Raw genomic sequence first — 12,681 nt, forward strand, 5'->3', positions numbered from 1 at the left:
GAATACATACAATACAATACAATGTGAAATGAACTATAAAGAAAGAGTCATTAAAAACCTCTGATACTAACTCCATCAGCATCAATACTTGCAAAATGGGACTTCATGTATTTATATCGTTACTGAGTTACATATGCAATGTCCTTTGGTCAAAAGACTTAAATCAAGGATCAATCATTTTACCTCCATATCACATTTATGGTTAGCTAGGCATTGTGTTAGAACAATGAACTAATAGTTGTATCCAAAAGTTTAAAAAAAACCTATAATAGTGGTAAAAATATATACAAACACTAAATCAATGTATCCCTTCATTAATCAGAAAAAACAATGCACTGTAATCACTTACCAAACAATGGTTCAATCTAGTCGTTGTTTTGAGTGCCACAGAAAGATACCTTTGTTTAAAAGAATAAAGACACAACCACATTACGAGCTTGTGATTCCATCATGCTAACGTGACTTCCAACTGCTCACTATAAACGTTTCTGACAGGCACTGCATCAGTTACTAAAAAAGTGCACATACAAAACAGATCTATTTAAGCCCATGAAGGATTCCTGTGAAATACAAACAGCAACAAAAATCTGAACATTTCTTGGCACACTGAAAGGGCCTCCCAAGTAACCTGAAAGAGTAAGTGCCTGACATAGCCAAAACCAGAAACTATGTGCTTTATAAAAATGAGTAGACCTGGTATCTTTTGGCATGGTTTCCCCTGTCTGTTTGCCTCCGACCTCCTGTTTTTGATTGTGTGCTGGATTTAGTTTTGCTGGCTTTAGGACTCTGGGCACTTTACCACTGCTGACCAGTGCTAAAGTGCACGTGTTCTATGTCTTAAATATAGTGGCAAATTGTTTTTTTCATGATTGGCCTATTTGGTTTACTAGAAAGTCCCTAGTACAATCAACCAGGTGTGCCCAGGGCCTGTAAGCCAAATGCTGCTAATGGGCCTGCAGCACTGATTGTGCCAACAACATGAGTATCCCTATAAACTTAGGCCTGCCACTGCAGTGTCTGTGCGTGCAGTTGTAAACTGCCATTTTGACCTAGCAAGTGAACCCAGAAACCTTCTCTTTTATTACATGTAAGTTACCCCTAAGGTAGGCCCAAGGTAGCCCCATGGGCAAGGTGCAGTGTATTTAATGGGTAGGACATATACTGTTGTGTATTACATGCCCTGATAGTGAAATACTGCTAATTTCGTTTTCCACTACAGCAAGGCCTATCTCGACCATAGGTTAGCTTTGGAGCTGCATTGAAACATCTTACAAGTGTATCTTCCATTTAGGAGCTGATAAAAAATTCGAATTTGGTGTCTCTGGGCTCACAATTTAAAAATAGGTATTTTAGTAATGTTGGTTTTTAAACTGCAGGACTGAAAATGCCACTTTTAGAAAGTAAGCATTTTCTTACTTTAATCATTTTGTGCCTCTGCCTGTCTCTGAATACACATCTGGGTCAGGGTGACAGTTGGACTCATTTGCATTCACTCTAGACAGTCACGTAAAGGGAGCTGAGGTGTGCCCTGCATAGCCTGATGGCCCATCACATGGCTGAGCTAGAGTGGCCGGAGGCGTGGACACTGACACCTGAATAGGACTGTGCCTATTCCCACACAAAGAAGTCTCCACCGCCTGTAGTGTGTCTGGGGCCTGGGCAAGGAAGGACAGTGCCTTGTGCCCTACAAACACCTTTCTTTGAGGTTTGCCTATTATAAAGACTAAACTGGGTATAAGTACTGGACCTCTTACACCACATACTAAGCATATTTCTGGATTGAGGACATTTTGCCCGGAAGAAGAGCTGTGTTGCTGTTAGGAGGGGCTGCCACTTTGCTGTTTGTTTTGCTGTGCTGGCCTGCTGCTTGCGGCTTCTGTCCTGGTAGTGAGAGGACTGGACTTTTCTTTCTACATCTTGCTTTCCAAGTTTCTCCAAGGGCTTGAGTTGAACTTACCGCCTGTTGGAAGTCTCAGGGACATCAAAGGCTTCATTTGCCAGCACCTGAGCCCCTCTGCTGAGAGCCTTGCTTTGCCAAGTGGTGCCAATTCCAGTCTGGGCCCTTGAAAGTGAGTTCTGGAGCAACAAGAAGAAAAATCAATGCATTGACTTCATTCGGAATCAGCGCATCATCGTAAAACTCATTACATTGCCACTGCCTACACTGAAACACAGACCCTGCGAAATGCAAGCCCCGACCCTTCGACGCAGTGCCTCCGAAGAACCACTGCTGTATGAGTCTCAAGCACCGCTTCACCAAAGTCCATAGATAAACTGCTCCAACTCTGTTGCTGTGCCGGCTGTGGTGCTGTGGAATTGCCGCAGCGCAACAGGACTTTTGATGCATTGTTGATGCATTGTCTCTGGTTGCCGATTTCCTAATCAACACTGCACCGCAGTAAAGAACTGAGGTATCAAATGATGCATCACCTCCCCTGCACCATGCATCGTCCCCAGACATGGATGGCTCAACGACTCTGCACCGCCTTAAGGAACGGATGCATCCCTGTATACAGAGACGCATCATCTCCTCTGCACAATGCACTGTCCCCGAGAGTCACTGTGCCAGCGACCTGCATAGCAGTAAGGATCTGACGCATCTCTGGCTTTTCTTACGCCTCACCTCCTGTGCGCCACGCATCATTTTTGATTTCTGATGCACTCAAGGTACTGTATCGGGGTCTACGTGACTCCTGTAGCTGGCCCGTGCTCCATCGCGGTAGAACCAAACTTGTGGATTTGTCCCAGTCAAGCACGACCAGATAGCGCCAGTTGTAGATATTGTTTTCATGAGCTATAATTGCATTTAATCTTTAAAAATTCATACTTTTGACTTGTGTATGGTGAATTTTTGTTATTTGGTCTTGTTTTAATCAGATAAATATTGGCTATTTTTCTAAACTGGAGTGAAGTCCTTTTGTGGTGTTTTCACTGTGTGTGTGTGTGTGTACAAATACTTTACAGATTGCCTCTGAGATAAGTCTCACTGCTCTTGCCAAGATACCAAGGGTTATTTTGAGGGTGTAACTCACTTACCCTGACTAGAGTGAGGTTCTTACATGGACAGGCTGCAAACCGCTGCCAACCAGAGACCCCATTTCTAACAAAAACGAAATAGAACTGTTTGGCAGTCTCTAGGGTATGATATTCCCTCCCCAGGCACATGGCCTCAGGGGGAAATGGTAATGGGTTCTCTCTGGGTCCTGCTTGCTCAGCAGAAGGAAAGCAGAACGTTAATATGGTCTCTGATATATCTGAAACTGTATGGAACCTAGATTTGCAGAGCATCATGCAAAATAGGGAAACTGGTGTACTTTAAGATTTTGAGCTGAAGAGATGCATTTGGGGTCACCCCATCTCTATTCCAGGGAAGTCTTATCTTCCCCAGACATTTTGGCTTCTTGCTGATGTCATGAGTTCAATGGTGCTAGAACACTTTTCTGAGCTGGCAGACTGGCCTCTGGTGACATCACATAACTATCACAGGAGTTAGTGGTGTCAGTTTCAATGAGCAACTAAAACATGGGGAATAGCTAATGGACTTCGGTGGAAAAATGCTTGGCAAATGAGGTCCTAGAGCATTTTTCCAAACACATTGCTTAAAATGTTATTGGTTATAAATATAGCTCTGAAAGAAAGTACATAACTGCCTCTAATATATCAACATTTTCTGTGACCATAAAGTGACAGTAGCTCGTATCTACAAAAATATGGATATGCCTTTTAGACATATTCTGTGACATGTTGAAACCCTTGACTCAGTTACAAAAGACCAGGCACACGCTACAGGTTCTGTGATGCACACATCTGAATATTAGAACTCGTTACTTTGGAGAAATATCTTCCTAATCCTGTGTCCTTAGTTGATTGAGAAATAATATGAGGTAATTAAGAAATGTAGCACGTTCTTATGTCTTTGTTATAATTTCGTCTAAAAATACGTTTTTTAAAAATAATGATCATGATTTTATTTCTATATTGCATTCACTCTTGGGTAACACACAGGTTGGAAATATAGCTCAAACGTACTATGTGCTGACGAAAAAGAGGTAATGTATGAAGAGCAATGGTGTGACATGCGTTGAACTTTTCAGTACTGAAATAGTACTTTTTTGCTATGCACCCCAGTGCCTGAGTTGTTGTGCTGGATCTCCCTGGATGAACCCACATCACCCCCTACTTCAAGGAACTCCACTGCCTCACTGTACAGAGAGATGCTGGTTCAAGCTTGTGACTCATGCATACAAGGCCCTACACAACTTCTGTGTGTGGGCCTACTGCTTGCGACAGGAAACGGCCTAAATTGCAACGTCGACACAGTACATTTTTACAGTGAAAACTAACCCTTTTTTTGCACAGTGCCTAGCTGTAGATTTTGAACCCAAGCTCTGCAAACCTATACTTTTTTAAAACTAGACACCCAGGGTAATCCAGGATGGGATGACTTGTATGGATCTCACAAGGTTCTGTTACCCAGAATCCCTTGCAAACCTCAAACTTTTTAAAAAATAACACATTTTCCTCAAATTTCTATGATGGAAAGTTCTGGAATCTGCGTGGATGCACAAAATTCCACCCACCCTGTGTTTCCCAAAGGCTTCCGATAAAAATGGTACCTCACTTATGTGGTTAGGTCTAGTGCCCGCCAGAGGAAACGGCTCAAAAGGCAATGTAGACACACCACATTTGTACAGTGAAAACTGAGATTTTGAGCTTGAGCTCTAGCTCTGCCGGGAACCTAGGGAAACCTAGAAAACCTATACATGTATGAAAACTGGATACAAAGGGGAATCCAGGAGGGAGTGACTTGCATGACTCTCACCAGGTTCAGTTACCTAGAAACCGTTGCAAACCTTAAACTTTGTAAAAAAAAACACATTTTCCCACACTTCTGTGATGGAAAGTTCTGGAACAAACTTCCACCCACACTGCATTTTCCAAAGTCTCCTGATAAAAAGGATACCTCATTTGTGTGGGTGGGCAAAGTGCACGCAGCAGGAAAGGGCCCAAAACGTATTGTTGAGACATCAAAACTACCTGGTTTTTCAAGGGGTCACCTGGGTTTTTGGCCCCGGGCTCCGCGGTCATCTAGGGAAACCTACCAAACCCACATATTTCTGCAAACTAGACACCCGGGCGAGTCCAGGGAGGTATGGCTTGCATGGATCCCGCAACATTTTCCTACCCAGAATTCCCTGCAAACCTCAAAGTTAGTTGAAAGAAATTGTATTTTTCTCAAATGTCTGTGTGGGAAAGTTGTGGGATCACCGGGCTGACATGAATTTCCTATCGTTCAACGTTCCCCAAGGTCTCCTGATAGAAATGGCACCACACTCGCATAAGTGGGCCAAGTACCTGCAACCGGCAAGGGCCCAAAACCTATTGTGGAGACATTAAAACTACCCATCACAGAACAACCTGGTTCTGCAAGAGGGGGTCACCTGGGTTTTTGCCCTGGGCTCGGCGGCCAACTAGCGAAAACTACCAAACCCACATATTTCTTAAAACAAAACACCCGGGGGTGACCAGGGAAGAATGGCTTGCGTGGACCCTCCAAAGTTTTCCTACCCAGAATGCCCTGCAAACCTCAAATTTAGCTGAAAAAATCTATTTTTTTCTCAAACTTCTGTGTAGGAAAGTTGTGGGATCACTGGCTGACACAAATTTCATACCATCCAGCATTCCCTCAGGTCTCCCGATAAAAATGGTACCTCACTCGCATGAGTTGGCCAAGTACCCACTACAGGCAAGGGCCCAAATCGTATTGGGGAGACCTCAAAATGACTAATCACAAAACTTCCTGAATTTGCATGAGGGGGTCACCTGAGTTTTTGGACCCAGGATCAGCGGCCATCTAGGGAAACCCACCAAACCCATATATTTCTGAAAATTAGACATCTGGGGAGTCCAGGGAGGTATGGCTTGCGTGCGTGCCCCAACGTTTTCCTACCCAGAATCCCCTGCAAACCTCAAATTTAGCAGAATTTTTTAAAATCAAATTTCTGTGTGGGAAAGTTGTGGGATAACCGGGTGACAAACATTTCCTACCACCCAGGGTTCCCCCAGGTCTACAGATGAAAATGGTACCTCACTCGCATGGGTGGATCAAGTACCCGCGAGAGGCAAGGTCCCAAAACATATTGTGGAGACATCAAAATCTCCATCACAAAACGACCTGGTTTTGCAAGGGAGGGGGGTCACCTGGGTTTTTGGCCCTGGGATCGGCAGCCATATAGGTAAACCTACCAAACCCACACATTTCTGAAAACTAGTCACCCAGGGAAGTCCAGTGAGGTATGGCTTGCATTGACCCCCACAACGGTTTCCTACTCAGAATCCCCTGCAAACCTGAAATTTGGCTGAAAAAAAATCATATTTTTCTCAAACTTCTGCGTGAGAAAGTTGTGGGATCACCAGGCTGACACAAAGTTCCTACCAACCAGCATTCACCCAGTTCTCCAGATAAAAATGGTACATCACTCGCATTGGTTGGCCAAGTACCCGCGACAGGCAAGGGTCTAAAACGTATTGTGGAGTCATCATAATTACCCATCACAAAACTACCTGGTTTTACAAGGGGGTGTCACCTGCGTTTTTGGCCCTGGGATCGGCAGCCATCTAGGGAAACCTACCAAACCCATGCATTTCTGAAAAGTAGACAGCTGGGGAGACCAGAAAGGTATGGCTTGCGTGGACCCTCGAAAGTTTTCCTACCCAAAATCCCCCTGCAAACCTCAAATTTAGGTGACAAAAATCATATTTTCTCAAATTTTGTGTGGAAAAGTTGTTGGATCACTGGGCTGTCACTAATTTCCTACCACCTAGCGTACCCTCAGGTCTCCCGATAAAAATGGTACCTCACTTGCATGGGTGGGCCAAGTACCCGTGACAGGCAAGGGCCCAAAATGTATTGTGGAGACATCAAAATTACCTATCACAAAATGGAACAACAGTCCTCTGCACACGCTAACAGTGTATCAATTATATCGATAACAGTGTGACAAGAGTTTAAATCTTTGCTGGAACATGGGCTTCAGTTTATTCACAACAGCCTTAGCCAACAGGTGTTTCGTCGCGCTTACGGTTGTGTGCAGCGACTTCTTCAGGGCTAACTAAGAAACAAACAATAGTACAGAATTGGTAATGAAAGGTATGCAACAATAGCATCCAATGTCAGTTTCCCATGTGACAGACTAACTTTGAAGGATCGGCTCATGTTGCCTATTCAAGCCTGTGGAAACCCATACTGTCTTCAATGTGACAAACTAGTGTATTTTAAGAACAATTATAAGTATATAAGCCCTGTATGAGCAAGTTTATCATGCTAAGATGACCAGGGCCTACTGGCATTAAGACGCACACTTACCTCTCACCCGGCTAGCCTCTGGGAACATACAGACATGTTAATGGACATAACGCAAATGATTCTTGAAAACGATGTGTTCCTAATTAAAGGGCCATGGTACAAACAGATACGTGGAGTAGCTATATGCTCTAAATTTTACCCATCATACACCAATCTTTTTATGGGGTGGTTGGAGGAGAGCTGGATTTAGGGCTCTAAAGGCAGTGATTGGAGTGACTCCATTATTTTCTGGGGCAGGTACATTGATGACTGCCTCCTAATTTGGACAGGCAATACTGAGAGGCTCACAGAATTTGTAATATACCTTAACAGTAATGATGCTAATATTAGATTTACCTACCAACACAGCAAAAGCTCAATTACTTGCTTAGATGTGGAACTCTTTGTCTCCAATAACAGATTCGAAAGCAGGCTTTACAGGAAGGCTACAGCATGCAATGGTATATTACATGCCACCAGCGCACACCCGAGACATCAGATTAATGCTATGCCCTACGGGGAATTTGTATGCGCACGACGTAATTGCAGTATTGAAGGCGACTTTGTGAGTTGCCTTCAAAGCATGGGGGACAGATTCAAGCACAGGGGTACAGTCAGAGGACAGTAAACAATGCATTGAACAGGATCTCAAAAGTAGAGAGACAACAGAAACTTCAGGATAAAAGCAAGCAAGAGGATCCCAACACTACTCAGCATGTCATGGACTACAATGTGCTCAGCATGACACTCACAAAAAGCATGAGGAAACATTGGCACTTACTACGTGCTGATAATACGTTGGAACCTTTCATTTCTTCCAGACCAGAAATGACTTTCCACAAGGGGAAGAGCCTTAGAAAGTTTCTTAGCCCTAGTTATCCTAGGATGGGCAATCAGGCACATTGTCTCTCGACTCACTGACTTGTTTTTTTCAAATGCGGACGGTGCACTGTGTGCAGATGGGCCACTGACAAAAAAAAGAATTTTCTGGCCCGAATGGATGGTTTTACAAGATAAATACCAACATCAACAGTCAGACCAACTATGTGGTCTATGCAGTTGTATGCAAATGTCAACATAGCTACATTGGCAGCACAATCAGATCTCTTAACGACTGCATCTTAGAACACATCAGGGCGTTTAAACAGGCTGACACCAGGTACCCCGTAGCCATGCACTTATTGGAATGTCCTGCTCAGGGTAGCCACAAAGCCTTCTCCTTTTATGGCTTTGACATCATATCCAGAGACGTGGTAGGTGGCAATAGGAAAGTAACTTTGAGGAGAAAGAATGCGATTTCGATCATGTGATTAAGAAGTGTGGAAATGGACCCAAAGACAGACCAAGAGTACACTACTTTTTGGGGGACTAGCGTTAACGGTTCCCATATGGTCTTCTAACTTGTTTGTGATGTGATCTCTATCTTACTTCTACTGTTGAGTTTGAACTGAAGTTTTGAAGCCTGCTTCCATACACTTACGTGCAAGCTTACCTAGGACTACACGTCCTAACATGGTATTGATTTCCTCAGCACTATAGGCTGTCACTTGGGGACCTTATTTGTTCATTAACCATGTATCATGCTCCATATGCCTGTTCTCCTATCCCCTCAGATTTAGGATTCCACTGTCACACCTCTCTTCTTTACTCTGGAACCGATATGGTTACTCTGGCACCGATGCACTTACTGTGTATGTTTAACTATCTTAAGGTGACCCACATGATTGTGTATGTAGATCCTGTGGGCATACAATATGTGGTATTTAGATTCACGATAACTACTATTTTGTACCGTTCTACTTAGACAGTTGCAGCGCACACTGAACTCGGGAATCCCTTTCTTGACTCTCCTTTAATGTTGCCTTATGATTCTACAAATAGAGACCCCCTTTTTACGGGCTCGGCGACGTCACCACTTCGTCAGAAGTGGGGAGGAGCTGCGAGCCGTATTGTTAGGGCATTTCTGGCTCGTGCTGGAAAAATTCCTTTCTGCTCGTGCTTTTGCAGTGCTTTATTTTATAATCTGAATGGTGATTGGTCCTCGCGATGCTGTTTTTTTAGTAGTGTTGATGCGATAGGGCATATGTCATTTCCGTCCACCATTTTTGGCATTTTCTGTGCGGTTTCGCGCACGGCAGTCCATTAATTTTAATTAGGAGCTGTCAGGGTGCCCTTCTAATGCATTCCAGATGGTGGAGCGCGTTCACCATTCTGCATTGCATGTATAGGGCGCGCGTTCGTCTGCAGCCTTTTTGTGGCTGAAAAAGAGGCAGTATTTAAATACAGATTACCGAATGAGTTACACAATGATTGTGCTCGCCTGTAACTGCACGGAATCACTTTGTATTAGCATGGGTAGTCTGTGCGCGGTATCCAGAGAGGGGGATGTCTTCACTCAGGCGTGTCACACACTTGACAAGAGCATGATGACAGGAATCAGATGCCCTATTGATTGTCTATATTTTTAACCCGTTCTTTCCTTATTTAGTGTGCCTCACGTTACACGGTGGCTTGCTAGCATGATGTTGTCTAAATGCATTCCTATTTCACTGCAAGAAGGATGAAGACACAGAGCAGCCCTGCATATTAGATCAGCACAGATCGGCAGTGCCGCGTGTACGTGTCTGCCGTGCTGCTGTGAAGGGAACTAGGCTTCAGTGGCTGGCAGCGGCTGCTTGGAGACCCAAGAAGGATGATGAGACAGAGCAGTCCTGCAGATTAGATCAGCACAGGCAGCAATTTAGAGAATGACATGCATCAGATGTGGAGTGTGCCGCGTGCGTGCTGCTGCTGTGAAGGGAACCAGGCTTCAGTGCCAGGCAGCGGCTGCCTGCAGACCCAAGAAGGATGAAGACACAGAGCAGCCCTGCAGATTCCATCAACACAATTTAGAGAATCACATGTATCAGATCTGGAGTGTGCCGCGTGCGTGCTGCTGCTGTGAAGGGAACAAGGCTTCAGTGCCAGGCAGCGGGTGCTTGCAGACCCAAGAAGGATGAAGACACAGAGCAGCCCTGCAGATTCCATCAACACAATTTACAGAATCACATGCATCAGATCTGGAGTGTGTCGCGTGCGTGCTGCTGCTGGGAAGGGAACAAGGCTTCAGTGCCACATCAGCACAGATCGGCAGTGCCGCGTGAGCGTGTCTGCCTTGCTGCTGTGAAGGGAACTAGGCTTCAGTGGCAGGCAGCGGCTGCCTGCAGACCCAAGAAGGATGAAGACACAGAGCAGCCCTGCATATTCCATCAACACAATTTAGAGAATCACATGCATCAGATCTGGAGTGTGTCGCGTGCGTGCTGCTGCTGTGAAGGGAACAAGGCTTCAGTGCCAGGCAGCGGCTGCTTGCAGACCCAAGAAGGATGAAGACACAGAGCAGCCCTACAGATTCCATCAACACAATTTAGAGAATCACATGTATCAGATCTGGACTGTGCCGCATGCGTGCTGCTGCTGTGAAGGGAACGAGGCTTCAGTGCCAGGCAGCGGCTGCTTGCAGACCCAAGAAGGATGAAGACACAGAGCAGCCCTGCATATTCCATCAACACAATTTAGAGAATCACATGCATCAGATCTGGAGTGTGTCGCGTGCGTGCTGCTGCTGTGAAGGGAAAAAGGCTTCAGTGCCAGGCAGCGGCTGCTTGCAGACCCAAGAAGGATGAAGACACAGAGCATCCCTGCAGATTAGATCAGCACAGATCAGGCTTCCGTGCCAGGCAGCAGCTGCTTGCAGACCCAAGAAGGATGAAGACACAGAGCAGCCCTGCATATTAGACCAGCACAGATCGGCAGTGCCGCGTGTGCATGTCTGCCGTGCTGCTGTGAAGGGAACTAGGCTTCAGTGGCAGGCAGCGGCTGCTTGGAGACCCAAGAAGGATGATGAGACAGAGCAGTCCTGCAGATTAGATCAGCACAGGCAGCAATTTAGAGAATGACATGCATCAGATGTGGAGTGTGCCACGTGCGTGCTGCTGCTGTGAAGGGAACAAGGCTTCAGTGCCAGGCAACGGCTGCTTGCAGACCCAAGAAGGATGAAGACACAGAGCAGCCCTGCAGATTCCATCAACACAATTTAGAGAATCACATGTATCAGATCTGGAGTGTGCCGCGTGCGTGCTGCTGCTGTGAAGGGAACGAGGCTTCAGTGCCAGGCAGCGGCTGCTTGCAGACCCAAGAAGGATGAAGACACAGAGCAGCCCTGCATATTCCATCAACACAATTTAGAGAATCACATGCATCAGATCTTGAGTGTGCCGCGTGCGTGCTGCTGCTGTGAAGGGAACAAGGCTTCAGTGCCAGGCAGCAGCTGCTTGCAGACCCAAGAAGGATGAAGACACAGAGCAGCCCTGCAGATTAGATCAGCACAGATCGGCAGTGCCGCGTGTGCGTGTCTGCCGTGCTGCTGTGAAGGGAACTAGGCTTCAGTGGCAGGCAGCGGCTGCTTGCAGACCCAAGAAGGATGAAGACACAGAGCAGCCCTGCATATTCCATCAACACAATTTAGAGAATCACATGCATCAGATCTGGAGTGTGTCGCGTGCGTGCTGCTGCTGTGAAGGGAAAAAGGCTTCAGTGCCAGGCAGCGACTGCTTGCAGACCCAAGAAGGATGAAGACACAGAGCATCCCTGCAGATTAGATCAGCACAGATCAGGCTTCCGTGCCAGGCAGCAGCTGCTTGCAGACCCAAGAAGGATGAAGACACAGAGCAGCCCTGCATATTAGACCAGCACAGATCGGCAGTGCCGCGTGTGCATGTCTGCCGTGCTGCTGTGAAGGGAACTAGGCTTCAGTGGCAGGCAGCGGCTGCTTGGAGACCCAAGAAGGATGATGAGACAGAGCAGTCCTGCAGATTAGATCAGCACAGGCAGCAATTTAGAGAATGACATGCATCAGATGTGGAGTGTGCCACGTGCGTGCTGCTGCTGTGAAGGGAACAAGGCTTCAGTGCCAGGCAGCGGCTGCTTGCAGACCCAAGAAGGATGAAGACACAGAGCAGCCCTGCAGATTCCATCAACACAATTTAGAGAATCACATGTATCAGATCTGGAGTGTGCCGCGTGCGTGCTGCTGCTGTGAAGGGAACGAGGCTTCAGTGCCAGGCAGCGGCTGCTTGCAGACCCAAGAAGGATGAAGACACAGAGCAACCCTGCATATTCCATCAACACAATTTAGAGAATCACATGCATCAGATCTTGAGTGTGCCGCGTGCGTGCTGCTGCTGTGAAGGGAACAAGGCTTCAGTGCCAGGCAGCAGCTGCTTGCAGACCCAAGAAGGATGAAGACACAGAGCAGCCCTGCAGATTAGATCAGCACAGATCGGCAGTGCCGCGTG

The sequence above is a fragment of the Lissotriton helveticus genome, chromosome 2_1 (genome assembly GCF_964261635.1).
Source record: "Lissotriton helveticus chromosome 2_1, aLisHel1.1, whole genome shotgun sequence".
Lineage (NCBI taxonomy): Eukaryota > Metazoa > Chordata > Amphibia > Caudata > Salamandridae > Lissotriton > Lissotriton helveticus.